This window comes from Macaca nemestrina, chromosome 7 (genome assembly GCF_043159975.1).
Source record: "Macaca nemestrina isolate mMacNem1 chromosome 7, mMacNem.hap1, whole genome shotgun sequence".
In the NCBI taxonomy this organism is placed as follows: Eukaryota; Metazoa; Chordata; class Mammalia; order Primates; family Cercopithecidae; genus Macaca; species Macaca nemestrina.
Window position 1 is genome coordinate 165,693,360 of NC_092131.1, and position 20,156 is coordinate 165,713,515.

The following is a 20,156-nucleotide window of genomic DNA, read 5'->3' on the forward strand; positions in this document are numbered from 1 at the left end:
CAAACAGCTGAGGGCAATATTATTTCCAGGTAAGCCGGACAAATTATATGTTTGCTATATTTAACAGAAAATGAAGCAATTGCAAAGTCAGCACTGAAGTTTTGTTAAAATATGATGAAGCCCATAATGTCAAATTAAACTTTATTAACAAACCAATTTGCAAATACAATATTGTATAAGACAATGTGTTTTTAAAGCCAAAAAATCTCTGAAAACACAGATGCATCTTGAGTATCCAATGTACTGTCGATTTAGATATTTTTTGACACACCTTCATGAGGTGAAGAGAAATAATTGCGGGGGGAGGCAGTTCAGCTGCATATTGTACTTTTATAGGTTTGTTAGCCTAGAAAAAGATATAAACATATTTTTCAAATACAAATTAAAACAACAACAACAACAACAACAAATTTTTGTATCAGTGCTCTAGCATTTGCATAGTTCATATTTTTGTATAAGTTATCTTATTTGATCCTTAGGCAAGACCCTGGAGGAAGTTGGTATAATTAATGTTTCCCAAAAACAATTTTTATTTTACAAATGAGAGAATTAATATTTTACAAATTGTTAGAATTCGGATGAGGGTGAGGGTGATCAGGGTGAAGGTTAGAGTGTATTAAGGCTAAAATTAGGTTGAGCCTCTCTTGTTGAATGACCTGCACTAGAATTCTCTCCACGCAGTGGATGTATATCTGTTTTGGTTGGAGGTGACTAAGGGGATACAGGACCATCTGGAGCTTCAGGTTGTGTCCCTTATTGGGCATTGAGCTCTGAAGCCTGAATTTAATCCTGAATTATAGCTGTCTCTTGTGAGACTCTAGTTCTAGTATTCAGTCAGGACAGAAGAAGGAAAATATATGAACAGTCATAGGCTTGGCTCCACCAGCCACTCTCCCTGGTCCTCCACCTCCCTTCATCTTCACAGGATCTTGTCTTATGTATCTTCTCTTTTGGCATCGGTTTTACTTAGTCCTTTAAGTTTAACTGCTGGGGGTAAACAACTTTGTTTGCTTACAATCACTTTCCCTGCTCATCTGCTTTGATTTCTGACTGAAGGGACCAAAATAAAGAGACCCCAAATACTAAGACCCTGGTCACTGTGTCTGCTGAGATGTTGAAATCTTTGGAGGAAGCTTCTAATCTTGAGAATTCTCAGATGTTTCCCAGAGTTGCCTACTGATTCCTTTGCTAATTTTTTTCCTTTTCAAATTTGAAGTTGTTAGTGAGGTTTTCCTTGACTTACCTTCTTTTTCTGGTATTACCTCCAGGATGTACAAGTGGGGTTGAGAATGGCAACAACCCTCTAGGAAATGTTTGGTATTTTGCTCTGCCTTTTCTGTTAAATCTTTTCAGTAAAGGGTTGAACACCTTTACATTTTTTTTTTTCAGCCCAGAGGTCTTTTATTTTATTTTATTTTTTAACATCTATTATGCCATGAATTCATAGGGAATAGATTCCAGCAGCTCAGGCTCCTTCCCATTGGTTCTGACAAAGTGTGCTTCTCTGGGTGGAGCAGGCTGGCGCATCAGTTGAACCCAGGTACCTTTCTCTTTGGCTTCTTTCTTTTTCTGATCATTTTCCTTCATGCGTTTCAGGAAGCTATCTCGGCTCTTAGAGTGCTTAATGTGCTCAATACTCACATTAATTCTCTTGGCAAGAATCTTGCCCTTAACTTGTTTGTTTACAACAATGCCAGCAGCATGCTGGGGAACATTGTAGACTCTTCCAGTTTTGCCATGGTAACACTTGTGGGGCATTCCTTTTTGTCTACGATATCACCTTTCTTATAGATTCGCATATACGTGGCCAAAGGAACAACTCCATGTTTTCTGAAAGGCCTAGAGAACATACATCAGGTGCCTCTCCTCTTTCCCTTTGTGTTCCTCATTTTGGCGAATTACTGGAAGATGGCGGTTCTGGCCGAAAGGCGAACACCTTTACATTTAGTTACTCTTGGTGGTTGCTCCATTCACTTTAGAAAGTGTAATTGGTCGCTTTGTTGGATATTGGAGAAAAGACATTCTGTACTCTGATTTCACTCTGCTCATTTTCCTAAAAAATCCTCTCAAATCTTTTTAACTTCGGTTAATTATCAAAACACAAAATACACGCTTGTATAATGCATTTATAGTTTTTCATATGAGAAAGTGGTTTTCTGTGAATATTATCTCTTCTAAAATGACTTTAATAGATGAATGCCTCTGACTGAGGCAGTGGCTGACCCTTTTTGGAATGTGATTTATAAGCTTGTATTTCACTGAGCTTCTTAAATGACATTTCACGCTATTGACCATTTCTCCGGTGAAACTCTTATTTGTTGGCTTCAACTAAACGTTTCTGAGTCAATTTTGATTGTTCTTGTTCCTTCTGGGTTTCTTCACGAGAACCTCTTCCTTTGTCTAGCCTTTAAACTCCGTTTTTCCCAGAGGTTTGTCCTGGCACACTGCCCTTTTCAGAAAATATGTACTACTGGCATAATCTGATATATTACATATGGGAATAAAAAGAGATCAGTAGGTGAGGGGGAAGTTAGATGCTTAGGTGTGGTCATGTTGAATGTAAGGTACCTATGACATTTTAAAGGAGAGACTGTACTATAGGTCTTTAGGGATATGAGTCAGGATTAAACAAGAAGTCTATGCTAGAAATTTAGATACAGAAATAGTCTAGGAGCCAACTGAATATCAAAGCTTGCCTTCTTATCTACTGTGTATCTTCATTTTTTTTTTTTTTTGAAATGGAGTCTCTGTTGCCCAGGCTGAAGTGCAGTGGCATGATCTTGGCTCATTGCAATCTCTGCCTCCTGGGTTCAAGCGATTCTCCTGCCTCAACCTCCCAAGTAGCTGGAACTACAGGTGTACACCACCATGCCTGGCTAATTTTTGTATTCTTAGTAGGGATGGGATTTCACCTTGTTAGCTGGGATGGTCTCAACCTCCTGACCTCGTGATCCGTCTGCCTGGGCCTCCCACAGTGTTGGGATTACAGGCGTGAGCCATCGTGTTGGTCTCTTTATTCATTTAATGTCAGAGCTCTAGGACTATAACCCAGCACCTACTACACAGTCATCTGAAAGTCCCAGACAAACTCAAATACAGACATATCCCAATAATATCCCAAACTTTATTGGTCGTTCTCCTCTCTCCTGCCTTCTCTACTTTCTGTATTTGTATTCCTCTATTTAGTAAATCATATCACTCTAAGCCCTTTGACCTAAGTTTCTTGGGAGTCGTCTTAGACTTCCTTCTTTTCCTCATCATCTATAATTTGTCAATGGTCAAGAATTATAGATTCTACCTACTGAATAGTATCATGTTTTAATCCATCCACTGTGTTTTGGTTACAATACTTTCTGCGGCAAGTAAAAGCTGCTTAAATATCAAGGACTCTTGTCATTACGCATAAAAAAGATTCTGGAGTTAGGTTGTTTCCAGGGTTACTTCAGCAGTTGAAACTATTAGAACTCTGGGATGGCTTTTCTACAGCTTCTTTGATCTTCTGCTTCAGCATTATAGCAAAGTAGCAACAAGGATCACTGTCTTCCTTAACAAAATCCAGAAGCCAAAAGGATAGGGTTCTTTCTCGAATTCTTCAATCTTCCTATGAGGGTGGAAAATCTTTCCTAGGGATACCCTTCCTCCCACTACCATCAGCAGCCTCTCCGCAGGTTCCTTGGTAAGGACTGGGTCTCACAGTCACTCAGACTCTTTGTCTATCTGGCTTTGTAGGCTTCCTCAGTGGAGGCAGGCTGTGCCAGGAAAGAAGCAGAATGGGAAAATGTCTGTCTGTCATTTCTCCACTTTCCCTCCAAGTTTCTTCGCTGTTGCAGGACTGAAGACTTTTATGTCTGGCCTAGACTAATAAACTCTTGAATTATCTCCCTGCTGCCCCATCACCAACAAAGCCTACTGGAGTGAGCTTTCCAAAACACATCACAAATATTAACAAAAATGTTATTCCTTTTAATTTTCTATTTCAACCATTTTCATATTTGATAAAGAATTTTTAAATAAGTGAAATCCACATTAATTCATTAGGAAAGAGAAATTCAGAAACTGAATCCACAGTTAAGGATGTCATCTAAAAACTATGAATAAGAAGCTACAACTTTTGAGAGTCTGAGGGATGATGGAAGATGCATTGCTTGGAATAGCATCTCTTTTCCTTGGTCAACAGAAAATGTACAGGTGGGCTGCTCACTCCTGGGACACTGAAGACGTGACTGCCTCCCAGTTTTTTGAACATAAATCCAGTCACTATATTTTACAAGCAAATAATGCGGACACCTAATATATTTTCATGATGGGTACATCTGAGAAGTTGCAACTTATATTTTTAATAAAATCATAAATTCACAGAGGGATTTGTGCTTTAAAGTAACATTACTTTGATTCTTTTACTTAAAAAAGAATCTCTTGTAATGTAAACAAGCTCAGATTCAAGAAAAATTGCTTTCTGAAATCAAGGAACATCTGGATTATATATTCTTAATAGAAGTTCAATGAAATATAGAAATGTGACAAGCATGCTTTTATGCAAATAAAGAAGCTTGCAAAATAACATGAACATTTTTGTCTGAGAATCTCTTGAAAAAATGATGATAGCCTTGTTTTTGCACTTTTTATGTCACGAAGAGGTCATTTCAGCATCGTACTTTATTTAGAGACTTAACAATTATTCTTGAGTTATTTTATGTACAGAAACTAAAAATAATGTTAATGGCATAGTTAGAATATTTATGCATGGCTGATAATATTTTGGAGTGAATACACATGATTACATCTGTATATAATATTAGTAGGAAATTTTTTTTTTTGCAGAAATAGGATCATAATGTTCACATTGTTCTACATCTGGCTTTTTCACTGACAATATATCATGAATATTCGATTACATTTTCTACTATATTATAGAACATGTTAACTTTTTGCAGAAAATTAATTTTTTGGTTGTGTCTTAAGGTTAATATTAAAATTAATATTCTTTCCTAAAGCATCCACACTAACAACTATGCAAAGACTAACAGTGGGAGTAACTCTTTTGGGCTTTTACATATATTTTATAAAGCTGAAGTATATAATTTATGTTATAAATGTATCCAGGATGGAAAAGGGGCAAGTGTGGGCAGTGTAGGAAAAGAAATCAAGGAAGAGGCTGGTCCTTCCTCATTCAGTGACTGGTGCCTTCCTCCTTCCTCCCAAACTCTCAGTTTCAACCTTCCAGTCAGTGCTTGTGGTGGCTGGGAAAGTTCTACAACGGCGGACTGGACGCTCAGGCTCACATCTCAAATATGGCTTGTGGGTGTTGTTATCCTCTCTGGAGCCTGGCTCAGGGGAGAACACATAAAGAAAACCCTCCGAGACACAGCTTGGCTCATAGTAAACACTCAATAAATAAATAAATACATACATATTATTATTATTTTTGAGGATGTTCTGGCCCTAGAATCTTACCATACATAAACCTGGGGCCCACATCCAAATATTCTAATTGTATTAATTTGGGTAGGGGCCCAGGCATCAGTGTTTGCTTCTAATATGCCTCCAACATTGAGAAGCAGTGATCTCTGAAACAGGGCATCCCGTGAGCTAGCTTTCACTGCATACTTATTTGGTTGCCAGGCAGTGTTCTTCACGATTCACACACTCCTTCAGTTCTCAGAGCAATCTGCCATAGGGTTTATTATCCTCACTATTATGATATTGAGGAAACTGAAGCACAGAGACAGTAAGTAGCTTGCCCAATGCCACATAGCTGGCAAATTGCTGAGTTAGGATTTGAAGCCCAAATTGGAGCATTCAGTAAAATAGAACATCCAGCAACAAGAGAAGAATGCTGAAAGCTTCCTCACATTTTCAACTATAGGAAGAACTTGGAGTCATTAGATTGAACGACCAGTGAATGGTCAGTAAGGAGACTGACGGCTAGAGAGAAACAGATGCTGCCTCATATCAAGATCTTGTTAGCTTAAGAGGTAAAACTTCAGCCTTCCCTCTAACTGGGTTGTGAGTTAAAGAGAGCTCTGGTAACTCTCTGACGTAGCAGTTTCAGATTTTGCAGTCTGCTAAGTACCCAAATGAGTAAAAGAGAATGTGCTTACCAGTGTGTTAGACATATGGATTTCTCTAAAGTGCTTATTATTTTAAATTTCCCCAAGTCAACTTTCTTTGAGTTGACTATTGTTTATAGTCACTGCTTTAATTTTTTAATGAAAACATTAATTTAGATAGGAAGTCTTTAAACTTTTAGTTCATGTCTAGGCTAACTCTTGACAGTGCTACAAAATAATATAGTTGCCTCAAATTACAGGTGTTTCCTATACAGTATGTCACATAAGTCAAAGATATTTAAATTTTCACAATAGTGACAGAAGAGTCACCACTGAATTCTGATATTTCCCAAGCTATTAACTTAGACAACAGAAATGAGTTTGTTGGAGGGGGAAAGCATACTAAACTTTAGGGAAGACTATAGAAAGGGTACATTTTAGGAGACGGTGTCCTTTCAGGACAGGTAAAGCTAAGGGGGAACCTTGAAGAATGAGAGGGGAAGAAATCCCTAAAGTTGGAAGATACCACCAAGACTGCAAGCGCTAGCCAAATAGGGTGTGGCAGGGAAATACGGTAATACATTCCACCAAGACTGCAAGTGCTAGCCAAACAGGGTGTGGCAGGGAAATATGGTAATACATTTCCTCTGCTTCAGTAGTTTGTGTGCTTAACCAGTAAGTATTGTTGTGAGTTTTCCGTGATGTGTAATCACTAGAACCTTAGAGATGATTGAGTTTTGTAAACACTAACTGCTCAAAGCTTACTGAATAATTCGTGCGAAACTCTAATTTTCTTATTTGAGAAGTACTGTAAATTAGGAAGAGTGAAGTGATGAGAAACTAAATGAAACCCAAGTCCCTCAGTTATTTTACATTCATTTGTTGATGATTTCAGTCCCTCAAAACTGTGATGCCTATTATTCAGTCTTCTAAAATTTGACAATTCTCTGGTCTAGTGTGAACTACTCAAACACTCAAGTTATTAAGAGTATACCTGAAACCACAACTGGACATAGATTTCACCATATAAGTTGCAGAAATGTTAAATGCCTTTATAAGTCTGTGAAAGCAGAAGTTGGATGTTCTGAAAATTTTAAGCCCTTTGTTATTACTTTAAGTGTATTTGAATATTGAATATATTTTACTCACTATCCTTAAATTAGAAAAATTTTTGAAAGCTGAATTTCTTAATTTGTATTATTTTCCTAGAAATTATTTCTGTTTTTGAAGGCAAAATGCCAATTTGAGAAAATAAAAATCATAAATGGTTGTAAGAATAAAGCTCATGAATAAAAACAAAATTTATTCTCATTTAAGACAAGGCCATTTGGATGAAGGTGGTCTAAGTACACTTCCCAACTTCTTTTCCATCCTTTTCCCCTTACATCAGTGAAGTCTGAAGGATAGACTGAACTATTCTCCTCTTAGGGGAAGCTGAGCAAGACAGGGCCTCAATCTCTGTGGCAAAAACAAGGATAATGTGAGCTGCGCTGCAGTCTATATAATTTTTAATTTTACAGTACCACATTAAAACAGGTCAAAATAGGCCAGGCACAGTGGCTCACGCCTGTAATCCTAGCACTTTGGGAGGCTGAGGTGGGTGGATTGCCTGAGCTCAGGAGTTTAAGACCAGCCTGGGCAACACAGTGAAACTCCATTTCTACTAAAATCCAAAAATTAGCAGTGCGTGGCCATGTGCGCTTGTAGTCCCAGCTACTAGGGAGGCTGAGGCAGAAGAATTGCTTGAACCCGGGAGGCAGAAGTTGCAGTGAGCCGAGATCATGCCACTTCACTCCAGCCTGGGCAGCAGAGCGAGACTCTGTCTCAAAAAAAAAAAAAAAGGTAAAAATAAGGAATGAACACTAATCTCAGTAATTCAATATTTACATAATTTTAAAAATAATTTACTTAGCTTAATATGTCAAAAATATTTTAGCACATACTCAATATGAAAACATTAAGAAGATAGTTTACTGTTTTTGTACTATTCCTTTAAAATTTGGTGTGTATTTTACAGTTATAAGACATCTCATGCCAGTCTAGCTATATTTCAGGTGCTTGATGATCATGCATAGCGAATGGCTACCATATCGGTGAGGCTTCATGATATCATTAAGAAAAAACTTAGGGACCAGTGTAAAAGTTGAAGGCTTGCCTTTGTTCAGGATTTAGGGGAAGATCCTAGACTTCAATGTGTCTGGCAAAGGGCACATCTGTTGGCTTACTGTGTTCGACGTGGAAAAGCTCCTAGATCTGTTAACTTCGGACCTTTGAAAGAGGACCACAGCAGTATGCTGAAGCATTTCTAGGTCTTGCGGCTAGACCCGCGCGGTGGCTTATGCCAGTAATCCCAGCACTCTGGGAGGCTGAGGAGTGTGGATCACGAGGTCAGGAGATCGAGACCATCCAGGCTCAATGGTGAAACCCTGTCTCTACTAAAAATACAAAAAAAAAAGAAAACCAAAATTAGCTGGGACTGGTGGCGGGCGCCTGTAGTCCCAGCTACTCAGGAGGCTGAGGCAGGAGAATGGCTTGAACCCAGGAGGCGGAGCTTGCAGTGAGCCAAGATAGCGCCACTACACTCCAGCCTGGGCCACAGAGCGAGACTCCGTCTAAAAAAAAAAACAACAACAGATGATGAAGATGCCCCTGAGAGTAGAGGGCACTCTTCCAAGTGTCAGCAGAAGGATGACATTTTACCAGTTTATGCTGCTAGTCCACAAAAAGAGAAACTTCTGTCCTACTGGAACTAGTCAGATTAACTCTCTGTGAGAGAGACAAACAGCCTGACCTATAGTAACAATGAAAGAAGACACAGCCCTGTATAGACACAGATAAAGCATAACTAATTTTTCAAGACTAAGTCACATGATGGAGAAGACCACATCAAAAAAACTAGAATAGAAAGAGTACTACCAAATTAGAACTAATGAAAAAGATGGAGAGAAATTAAAGAAAAAACTAATGGCTCTCAAGGAGATACATTTAGAATAGAAAAAGGATTTTTCAGAATTGTCATGGTCAACTTTGGCTGCTATGACAAAATACATGACTAGGTGGCTTAAACAATAGACACATCTCACGGATCTGGAGGCTCAGAAGTCCAAGATCAAGGTCCAGATTTGGTTCTTGGCAAAGGCAGTCTTTCGTGTTTACAGAGAGTTGCCTTCTTTCTCTATCCTCCGTTGGTGGAGAGAAGCAGCTCTGGCATCTCTTTCTTCTCTTACAAGGGCAGTCATCCATCTCATCAAGGGGGCTCTAACCTCATGACCTCATCTAAACCTAATTACTTCCCAAAGGCACTGCCTACTACAGGTCAAGACCAGCTGATCTGTAGCCAGCTTACAGACTTGAACCGGGTTGTTGTAAGTCAGTACGATTTTATAGGTTAGGCAGCATCTTTACAGCAAAAATATGACTAATGCAAAATAATTCCACAAATAATTGAGGAAAATCTCCTGAGCTGAAGAAAAACTTCAATATTTAAATTGAAAGGATTCCTTTAGTTCCAAAGAGTATTAATGAAAACAAACTTACAACTAAATATATCCTTGCGAAATTTTAAGAATAAATTGTGAAGAAAAGAGAATCAGTCTGTTATAAACATTCTTAATTTGTTTTATAAAGAGAAGATCATAAATTTTAAAGAAAACAGAAAAAAAAAAGAACTGCTAAGCAGAGATTCTTTACCTATCTAAGATATTTATCTGTCAGGGTAAGAGAAAGTCAAGGCATCGGAATATAGACCACTCAGTCACCTATTTAAGTAAAGATTTTGAGGAAGCCTTCCAATTTTTGTTAATGGAATCAGATTATTTGATGATAACGGGAAATAAAGAAAAGAGGAAAAGTGGTAACAAATCTTGCAATAATTAAGACTTAGTAGGTGGTTAAAAATTAACTGGGAATTTATTACATAAAGTAAGAATTAATTCAACCATAGAGAAACTCCAGAAGAGATAATATAATAATAACTTAAAATTAAAACTTATAGCCTACCTAAGCAAAATTCTGTGGCAAGAAGAAGCATTGTAAAAGCCCCTTCTCAGTGGGGGAAATGGAGAATTGGGGAATAAGAGACTTTAATAGTCTCTTTCAGAGGTAGAGATAAAAGGTGAGGAAGCAGTGAACAAGTAAGCACGACAGTTATTAACTAATGTTGATATATTAATCAAGTATATTTTAAAATTATCATTATTAGGAATCACTAGTGAAATCAATAAGCACAATTTAATTTCCAGATTACCTGGAGAGGAAGGGAAAGGGGGAAGATAAACAGAAAGTAATGCCAGCAAAACTTATGAAAAGGGAATAGAAGAAACAACAATAATTTATAATAAATATTAAACATAAAATGAGATTAAAAGAAAAAATCCATCATTCCTATAAATGCAAATGGGCTAAATATCTGGCCATATGCTAAGTGCTAGTAAAGAATAATATCTCTCCTTCTCTTTTGCTTAGTACTTTTAATTGTTTGGCATAGAATGTAATTTAAAACTTTAAAATTAGAAGTGATCAAAAAATGTTATTCTTTTGTATTTAGTTATGGAAAATAGCATTTGGATTTTAGATTCTGTTATTACGTTAGATTCTGTTATTTCTTTAATATCTTCTCACTGAGGAAGCCATATATAGTTTTCTTTCTCCAAATGTTTAGTTATTAAACTGGGTGTTAGAGATATATAGCAAAATGACCATTTAAACTTAGTGTTACCCAGATATTAAAAATGTGAGTTTTTTTTCTCAAAATCCTACCAAAAACTCTCTTTCAATTTTATAGTGACTAATTACCAAGCTGCTCCTTTTCTCATCCCATGAAGAGTTGACTGTTTTTGTATGGCTATTATAAGGATGTCCTTATTTATATTTTTAACATATTCATGGCTCATTAGATAAACCACTGGAAAATTATTTACTTTATCCTTGTGTTGAGTGAAGAGGTATTCCATTTTTTTAAAAGGGGCAGGGGAGTTTAAGGAAGAACAGGAAGGCTATTTTTTTAAAGAATGTATCTGAGATATAATGTATTATAAGACTTTACTTACATTAATGAAGTTAGATGTTCAAAGTCCAGTCATGATCATTCTGCCAAAAAAACACATGTTCTCTTATGTTCATTGCAGTGTTATTCACAATAGCAAAGACATGGAATCAACCTAGGTGCCCATCAGTGGTGAATGGGTAAAGAACATTTGGTACATGGAACACTATGTAGCAATAAAAAAGAATGAAACCATGTCCTTTGCAGCAACATGGATGCAATTGGAGGCCATCATCCCAAGCGAATTAACGCAGGAACAGAAAATCAAATACTGCATGTTCTCACTCATAAGTAGGAGCTAACCAATGGGTACTCATGGACATAATGAAGGCAGCAATAGACTCTGGGGATTACTACAGTGGGTAGGGAGCAAGGGGAGCAAGGGGAGCAAGGGTTAAAAAACCAACTATTGGGTACTATGCTCAGGACTTGGGTACTGGGATCATCGTACCCCAAACCTTAGCATCCCACAATATACCCAGGTAATAAACCCACACATGTACCCCTGAATCTAAAATAAGAGTTGAAATTATGTTTAAAAAGTCCAGTTATAGGTTGTAAATTTTCCTCATTATTGAACTTTACAAAACAAATTTCTGTGGAAAAGAAGAGAATTAAGAAGTGACCACTGAGCAGTGGTAAATAGCAACCAGCTTCATATGAGTATCTTCATTTCGGTTCGTATATTACAACTTGAAACTTAAGACTAAATCAGTCTTTTTTCTTTTCTTTTCTTTTTTTGAGATAGGGTCTTGCTATGTTGCCTAGGCTGGTTTCAAACTCCTGGGCACAAGCGATTCTCCTGCCTCAGCCTCCAGAATAGCTGGGACTACAGGTGTGCACCACTATGCAGGGCCTATCTTAAATCAGCCTTGTCTTTTTAGTGCACTTGACTCACACTTCTACTTTTGAAATCAATCTTTTTTCCTCTACCTCTTCTTTTTTTTCCCCTTAAATCTTAAAGAAAATTTTCTAACAATTTTCAAAATTGATGCCCAGGTTTATAAATTGCTCATGAGGAAGCATTTTCAAAGGGAGAAGCTAAACCAAGCTAACCTCTTTCCAGTTGCTTAAAACCATCGTTTCTGGGGTTTCCAATATCTGTTTATTTCTATAATCACAAAGGGTCAAAATCTATTATCTCATTCCCACTTCGCTCTGATTTTCAGAACACAACACCTGAGTCTTTGATTTTTTTTCCCCTTGCCATTTGCCACACAAAGAATTATACAGCTCAATAAAACGAAAGACTCAGCACTGTGTACTTCATCCAAGTGGCTGAAGGGATTTTGAGATAGGTTAATGGTTCTGATTGTTTTCTCCTATTGATTTTTAGGATGATTATATTTTATTTATGGGGTGAAAAACTTAGACTTGTATGTGAACTGCCTTGACAGTAAACTAGCCCTCTTTCAGATTGAAGAATTTTATGTGAATTTGTAATGATTTGTAAAAATATAAAAAGGGGAAAATGATGACAACTAACAATTTCATTTTAAGAGAAGATTATGTCTTTAGAGAGCCTATCTGGTGTTCGGGGTTGAATTAGTTTAATTGAACTGACCATTTTTATTTTATTTATTTAATTAATTTATTTGTTACTATTATTATTCTTTTTTATTTGAGATGGAGTCTCACTCTGTCACCCAGGCTGGAGTGCAATGGCGCAGTCTCAGTTCACTGCAACCTCCATCTCACAGGTTCAAGTGATTTTCCTGCCTCAGCCTCCCGAGTAGGTGGGATTACAGGTTTCTGCCAACACGCCCAGCTAATTTTGTACTTTTAATAGAGACAGTTTCACCATGTTGGCAAGGCTGCTCTCGTGCTCCTGACCTCGGTTGATCCACCCGCCTCAGCCTCCCAAAGTGCTGGGATGACAGGTCTTAGCCACTGCACCTGGCAGAACTGACCATTCTTAGTAGCTGACAAAAGCAGAAACAAAAGGTGGTCCTTTTTGGCTCTAGTCCGAAGAAAGATCAGACGAGCGGACCATCCAGGTTGTAGTGGTATGGGAGTGCAAAAGAAAGCAAGCTACTGAATCTTAGGTCAACTCCTTGCTGCTTGACTTCTGAGATTCCTTACAGCCTTCTGAAAGGCTGTGCTGATGCCCCTGACATTAAGGGAGGATGGCTCCCTTTCTGAAATCCTGACATAAATGCATTTTGCTCTTTGCAGTGCTGGCTTGAATTCTTTGGATCTATTTCAAGTGGAGCAGATGACTAATCGCCCCCTTCTGCTAGTAGATAATGGCTTGTCTATAAAACCTTGCTTTTGTGTGGTTACCTTATTGTGAAGTTCATGTCTTTTGAGGAACATTCGCAACTGAAAGGCAAGGAAAATGTCCACTCCAGAGTGTAGTAAAGCTGACAGGGGGAAAAAAAACCCACATTAAATGACTTGGCTCTGTTGTTTTTTAGTTTCCTGAGAGAAAGTGGCCTTGACCCCCATGCGTTACTGCTTTTGAGATGCTAACAGCAGATGGTACGAAATGACAGTTGGTGAAGACAACTGAAGGTGTTTCTAACATTGCAGGGTTGTGCAGGTGACTTTAAAAACAAAGGATTTGGAAGTGATAAAAAGTGGAGACTGGCAGGAGAGATGGTAATAAAGCCACTAGCTACTTGAGGCAATGTCCTCCCCCCATTTTTTTATTGCATGATTGCAAATTAAAGCGGGAAAAAAATTAACCCCAGGCAGAAAAGAATATTCAGTCCTTACCTCAGCGGTTTTAGAACAACAACAACAAAAAAACCCTAGTCTTTGGTTTTTAGATTAGATTTTTTCTTTTGCCTGCTGGTTGCCATACAAAGAGATATAGCTCAATAAAATGAAAGATCCACTGCACTGTGTTTCATATCAAGAGCCTGGAGGGATTCCGAGCCAGGTTAATGGATATGATGGTTTTCCCTTCATTGATTTTTAAGATGATTATATTTTATTTATAGGCAAGAAAATCATAGTTAATCTTAGATTTATTGAAAACTTATTGCAAGGCTGCACGAATTGATAACAATAACAGTACATTTAGGGCAACAAAACTAGACTTGTCTTTAATCCCTTAAGTGCTGATGTGCAGGGAACCTATTGACTTGAAATTAAATGTGCTCTAACCCACAACTGAATCCAGGTGGGGAAGAGTTATATTTTTCTGGCTGCTCTGAAAGATTTCATTACACAAAGCTTTGGTACACCTGAGGTGTTTCTTTTGTAAAAATGATGTGAAAAATCTAAGAGCTGAGAGCTCAGGAGTATCAGCATGTGGCTCTCTGGAGGCTTTAAGAACTGGTTTCCAAGTCAGCCACTCATTTGTCAGCTAAAAAGCCTACTGGTCAACCAGAATTGTGTCCAGAGGTTTGAATCTTAAACAAGGATGTGTGCATTCTAAGATGCAGAAAAAGCTCAAAACATTAGCTTATGATAACGCAGAATTCCATTGGCTTAAAGTGATTATAATTTGTTTTTGTGTTCTAAATGAGTTCAGGGACCTTTTGTATTTGGAGTGAATGAATCCCTGTTCACCAAACAGGGGCAGTACGTTTGAATAATAAAGATAGAACACTGGGTCTTTGTCTCTCTCAGGATTGAATAATTGTCAATATAGTCACATTATATCTGTGGCTCTGAAACGCCAGCTAGAGGGCCTCAATATGCGGTACTCATATGAAGTGAAGGGGCCAAAAACATATTCTCCAGCAATTTAGACAAACTTTTCCAGAGAATTGAATGTCTGTGGAGAGAAAGAAAAGAAAATATTTAAAATGACCTGTAGAGTCAAGAAGCTTTGACCATTGCAGTCACCCAAAATAATAATGTGTCATTGTTTTACGGTATTTTAAAGTTCACTTTTACTAAAAGTGCCATATTAACTCATACTGTAGCTAATATGGGTGGTTCAAGTGCACTATTTCCTGTAAAACAAATGTTCATTTTTCAGTTATGCTATGGTCTTATTTTCCAGAAATCTTGACTTGGATGCTTAGTCACTTTCTGTTAAATGCAGTGACAGAATATAAAATGAACTTACCACCAAAATTGTTGGGTATACAGATATTTCCAGCAAGGGCAAACCAACATTCTAAAATGAATGCTAGAAATCGTTGACTTTCTGTGTCTGAATCCAGGACATATTCAAAGGAAGGAGTCAGAGAAATAAAATAGTTATGCAATGAATGAGGTTTCCTTTTTTACTTAATTATTCTGTGTTGAGTTCAATTATCCATATTACTTGAAGCTCTATATTTGGAAGGAAAAGAGAAACTAGAATAAGGATGTTTCCAAAGTTGAACCTCAGGTTCACAAAATTCTGGATAAAATGGGAGACATTTTTCTATAGCTGAATATCAATCAGTAAAGTTTTATACTTACTTAAGTACATGTAGCATTTTCCTGCTAGGAAAATGGAGAAACTGAAATAAATCTTCAGGCTGGACATAAAGACAAAAATATGGAGATAAGATATTTGAAAATCCCAGAAAGAAATTTGATTTCAGTAAAGAAAGAGATTTAAAATGAAGCAAGAGATGAACCATACCTTTTACCCAAATAATCTCTGTCCAGAATTTTTGAACACAAACACAATTTCTGTTATTCTCTATATTTGACTTTATTTTTCTTGGCCCCATCTTGAATTATCAACAAGTTGTCCAAAAAATTCAAAAACGCAACTCTGGTGAACATTTTGTATGAGTCAGGACGATAAAGAACATGAAGATTCTTTGATGAGAAACCTATTTTCTCAAAACTTGTGGTTTACTTTGTAATATTTGTGAAATAATAATAATCATGTTTTATCAAAATGTGTGGTGCTTCTCTGATCAGAAATTCTCATGTAGATATTTTAACTTATCTTCATCTTAAATCTACTAAAAATTCTTTCTGAAATATGGAATTATTATAGAAACGGGAAAGAGGCATTGTGTTTAGATTTTCTTTTAACAATATTTTTCTGATGTCAAAAATATAGATATTTATTGTCAAAAGTTTAAACAAAAAGAAAAAAAAGCCATTACCTCTGACTCTCTTTTCTAAAGGTTAATTCCTGTTAACATACAAACACATGGTTAGAATTACACGTGCTGTTTAGTTACCTTTTTTTAGTTTTTGTTTTTTTCACACAACCATATATAATGAGAAATCTCCTTTTAAACAACCAATGTAGACAGTTCTTTCAAATGGTTTAACTTTAAAAAATAATAGCATATCATATTCTTATTCTTTTTGGCTAAATCATATTTCTGTTAAATTTTGCTGTTTTCCATTTTCATTTCCATTTATTTCTGGAGATGAGATTCAACTAGACCAGAACGGGGTAGGGCGTATTGATTAAGGTTCCATTTATGATCTTTAAGTTTTGTTTCTGTTTTTGATCTCCTTTCTCAGCCTCACCACATAAGATTTTTCAGTCTGTACATATTTTGTATACTTACTGAATTTAATAAAATTAGTTTGTGAGTAAAATGCTATGAAGATGTTGACACAACACATTAATATTTCAAGAAGAAAAAACATATTTAAGGTCTGATATAATACTCTAATAAATTCCTGATAAAATGCTATTCTGTCCTTGATTCTTATACAGTTAAACAATACTTCGCTCTTATTAATTTAGTACAATCAAGGATTATAATCACTAAAATCATCATTAGTATTCAAGACAATCAACTGAAAAGGTCAGGATTTCTAAGAACCCCTGCAAATGATATAAAATTGCTTTCCTATATGCCAGAAACAACCACTTAGAAATCATAATGGAAAAAAATCTTTCAATTTATAATGACATCGATTATATAAAATACATGAGAATAATCTTAACAAGAGTAACTCGTGGTTGGTTTACCCTTTGAGCAAAGTCTGTTTTTACTTCCCGCTGATTCTGACTTCAAAGCAGGACTCAGTGGGTATTCGTAGTCTCTTCATAGGAAAGATACTCCTCAAAGTATTCAGAAACTCTGTAGAATTTACTAAAGATGTCATTGACTTTTGGCTGGAAGGTTTACGTGGCTTTTTCTGCAAGAACATCCCCTCAGTATTGTCTCCCCTTGTCTGCCTCTCTTTTTGGTAATCTATAATTAAATCAGGGAGGTCCTCCTTTGACCCTTTTTCCATGCAGCCTTTAATCATGGAAACTAATAGGGCATGCGAATGGCCAAGATCACGTATATATGAACAGTTCATAGAAACAGTAGGGAAAGCATTGTTTCTAAAACACAACTGGAGAAGGATATAAACATAAAAACATGAGAAGGAAATACAGAGCTAATAAACTTAAAAAATTCAACCTTAAAAAAGAATAATAAGTTAAAGAAATAATAAAACATCATTTTCACTTAACAAATTTGCAATTTTTTAAAATAAGATGAACATGTGTGTTAGGTTTTTGTGAGGTATCACTTGTACTCTCAGTGGTCGTCGACATTGTTAGAATTCCAACAAGAAATTTGACAATATTATCAAGAGTCTAAAGCGTAGCCAATTTTCTTGATTTAGTTTAGAACTTCATCATCTCAGTTGAAACGTCCTCCTAATTAATCTCCTTGACAACAGCTTAAATCTTACCACACCAGAGAGAATTCTTCCCAAGAAATAAACCTGATTATGCCAAGCTTCCTGGTGGGTCCCCAATCCCTAGTTAGTGACGTTGTTGTGTCCCTTATGCAAACACATGCAGGCCATTCATAGACAACCAGCAATAGTTATTGTTTATTGGACAATTATATTTTAGAAAGTTTTCTAGGTGCTTCTGAGTTTACCTCAGTTAATACTCATAACAACCCAGTGGAGCAGGTACAATTGTCCCCATTTTACATATGAGACACAAGGTAGTTAACTAACTTTCTCAAGGTCATCCAGTCAGTTTGAATCCAGAGTCTGAGCTTTAATCTCTATGCTATAAAAGGATACCTAACCTTAACCTCACCTACCAGTTTCCCTGAGCATGCTACCCTTCATCCACATGAATATTCCTCCCATTCCCTAAATGCAATTGGCTCCTTGATACTTTAGGCATACATTAGTTATTTTGCCTAGGATTCCTGTACTCAGCCAACCACTGATACAACTTATCCTGAAAATCCAGCGCTAACATACTCATCACACTGTACTGTTAATTATTTTTATACTGGTTATGGCAGAAACTCTTATTCGTCTTCCCCTTTTTAATGAAAATCCTCAGGTTTCCTTGTGGTTAGGTGTGGCCCTGTTTCTAAGTTCTCTCCAGTGTTCTTTGTAGTTGTGGGAGGTAGAGAAGAAAGTTCCTTGAATGTGGGGTGGGGAAGGGTGTTCTTTCTGACAAAATCCCCTTCAGAGCTCCAGCAGCCAGATTGTGACCTTGAGGATTAAAGATCATGAAGGGAAAAGATCAAAGAAGTCTGAGTCCTTGGTGGCTTCAGAAGCCACCATACCAGCCTGGGGCTGCTCGCCTGTGTATGTATACCGGTTATGAGTAACTGTATGCAATTCCTAAGTAACATATTTATAAAAGCTAGAAACAAAATTTTTACTTATTATTATTATTATTATTATTATTTTTGGCATATCTAATGCCTGGATCACAGTCTCTAGTATGGAGTAAGAGGCCCTTCTGAAAATGTTTGTTAAATACATGTAACTTTTTATACAAGGAAAGTGTAAGTAATATTATCATGAAAGGCAACATAAGTAAACACTGGGGATTTGTGACAAATTTTTCTTTTTATCCAGACCTGTAAACAAGTTCAAGAAGCTCTCTTTCACATCACAAGCTAAGACAGCAATATAAACGTATACTTTCATTTTTATAATCCATTTCCTACCAAGTTTTTGGTGTTTGGGGTAAAATGGAGAATCGGGATGATGTTGGGCTTGATTCAGGTTAAGAAAGTCCTTACCTCTGAGCATTATGCTGAGGCTTGTGTGAAAGTGAGATTTATCCGTGAATGATCTTGATGATTGTTTTAGCAGTCTAATATAACTTATTTTGAATTTTATATGTTCTTTTTTGCTTTAAAAATACATGCTGCATCCACGGAGGGATTGTGTCAGATAATCTGGATAGCATTGAACAAAACTCTTTACTTTTGAAGTGCTTAGTTAATATTTAGATGAAGGTGCCAAATTGCTTCCTTTTTTATGCTGTTTACAGAACTCAAGAAGAAAACATGAAGTTATTTATTGCCTAAGTCGAGTGCCCAAATAACCGATTAATGAATAAGAGATTACACAAATAAAAATAAGAATGCTATTTTTAAATGTAATATCCTGAAACATACCTGATTACATACTTACGATCCTAGATTGATGGAATCAATAAAATCTGAGAAGCATTTTATTTCCACATTGGATGTATGTAGCAAACCCTAAGCGAACGTTTTAAGAGGCTCATGGAGTATGACCAGTTTCACTTTCTCTCTTGGGTTCTCCCACAGAGATAGTGTGACAAAAATAGACACTCTGACTCAGATTTTTATTCATAATTCTATGATCTTTGTGCATTTGAGGGAATTTATTGCTTACTTCAGTAAGCCCATCTGATTTACCTTTTTAATAAGAAGTGATTACAGGAACATTTAGCTGAGATGCTCATTACTTATTCTATTGAGACACGCTGTTTTTTTTTTTTTTCCTTTTTTCTAGGTTCACCCTTTCCCTATCCCACCAGTAAATCTATCAAGGGCTTTCAGTTGTAGGTTATTCTTCCCTGGTCTTTCTCTAATCTCTTTAACCTCATAAAAATACTAAGAAGAAATTCAGGCCAGGAGCTAAATTATTTTATTTTTCTCTTCTTTGATGCCTCATATATTACCTTTAACTATAAACCATTAACGTCATCATTTTTGAGCTGTAAAATCACTTTGTCTTGATAATAATGGCTAACCTTAGAGAATGTGGAGATCTTGCTTTATTTTTCCAGTGTAAACTGGAAAAATGACACATAGAGCTTTTGTCATGAATTGTGGCTGGAGACATGTATTAGTCTATTCTCATGCTGCTAATGAAGACATGGTAATTTATAAAGGAAAGACGTTTGATTGATTCACAGTTCAGCATGACTGGGGAGGTCTCAGGAAACTTAAAATCATGGTAGA

General features: G+C 36.6%; 1 long non-coding RNA gene across 5 annotated transcripts; it reads right to left on the minus strand.

Annotated features, from left to right (window-relative positions):
* Positions 1 to 232: 232 nt before the first annotated feature.
* LOC105492807 (uncharacterized) lies at positions 233 to 19,449 on the minus strand. 5 transcript variants are annotated; one of them, XR_011606179.1, is made up of 7 exons: positions 19,341 to 19,449; positions 16,104 to 16,132; positions 15,460 to 15,518; positions 15,119 to 15,327; positions 13,378 to 14,821; positions 11,099 to 11,138; positions 233 to 346 (listed from the first exon to the last, which is right to left on the minus strand). It is a non-coding gene; the product is annotated as an uncharacterized lncRNA (long non-coding RNA). The 5 variants fall into 5 exon arrangements; XR_011606177.1 differs by having other exon boundaries at positions 15,460 to 16,132; XR_011606178.1 differs by having other exon boundaries at positions 16,104 to 19,449.
* Between the last annotated feature and the right edge of the window lie 707 nt (positions 19,450 to 20,156).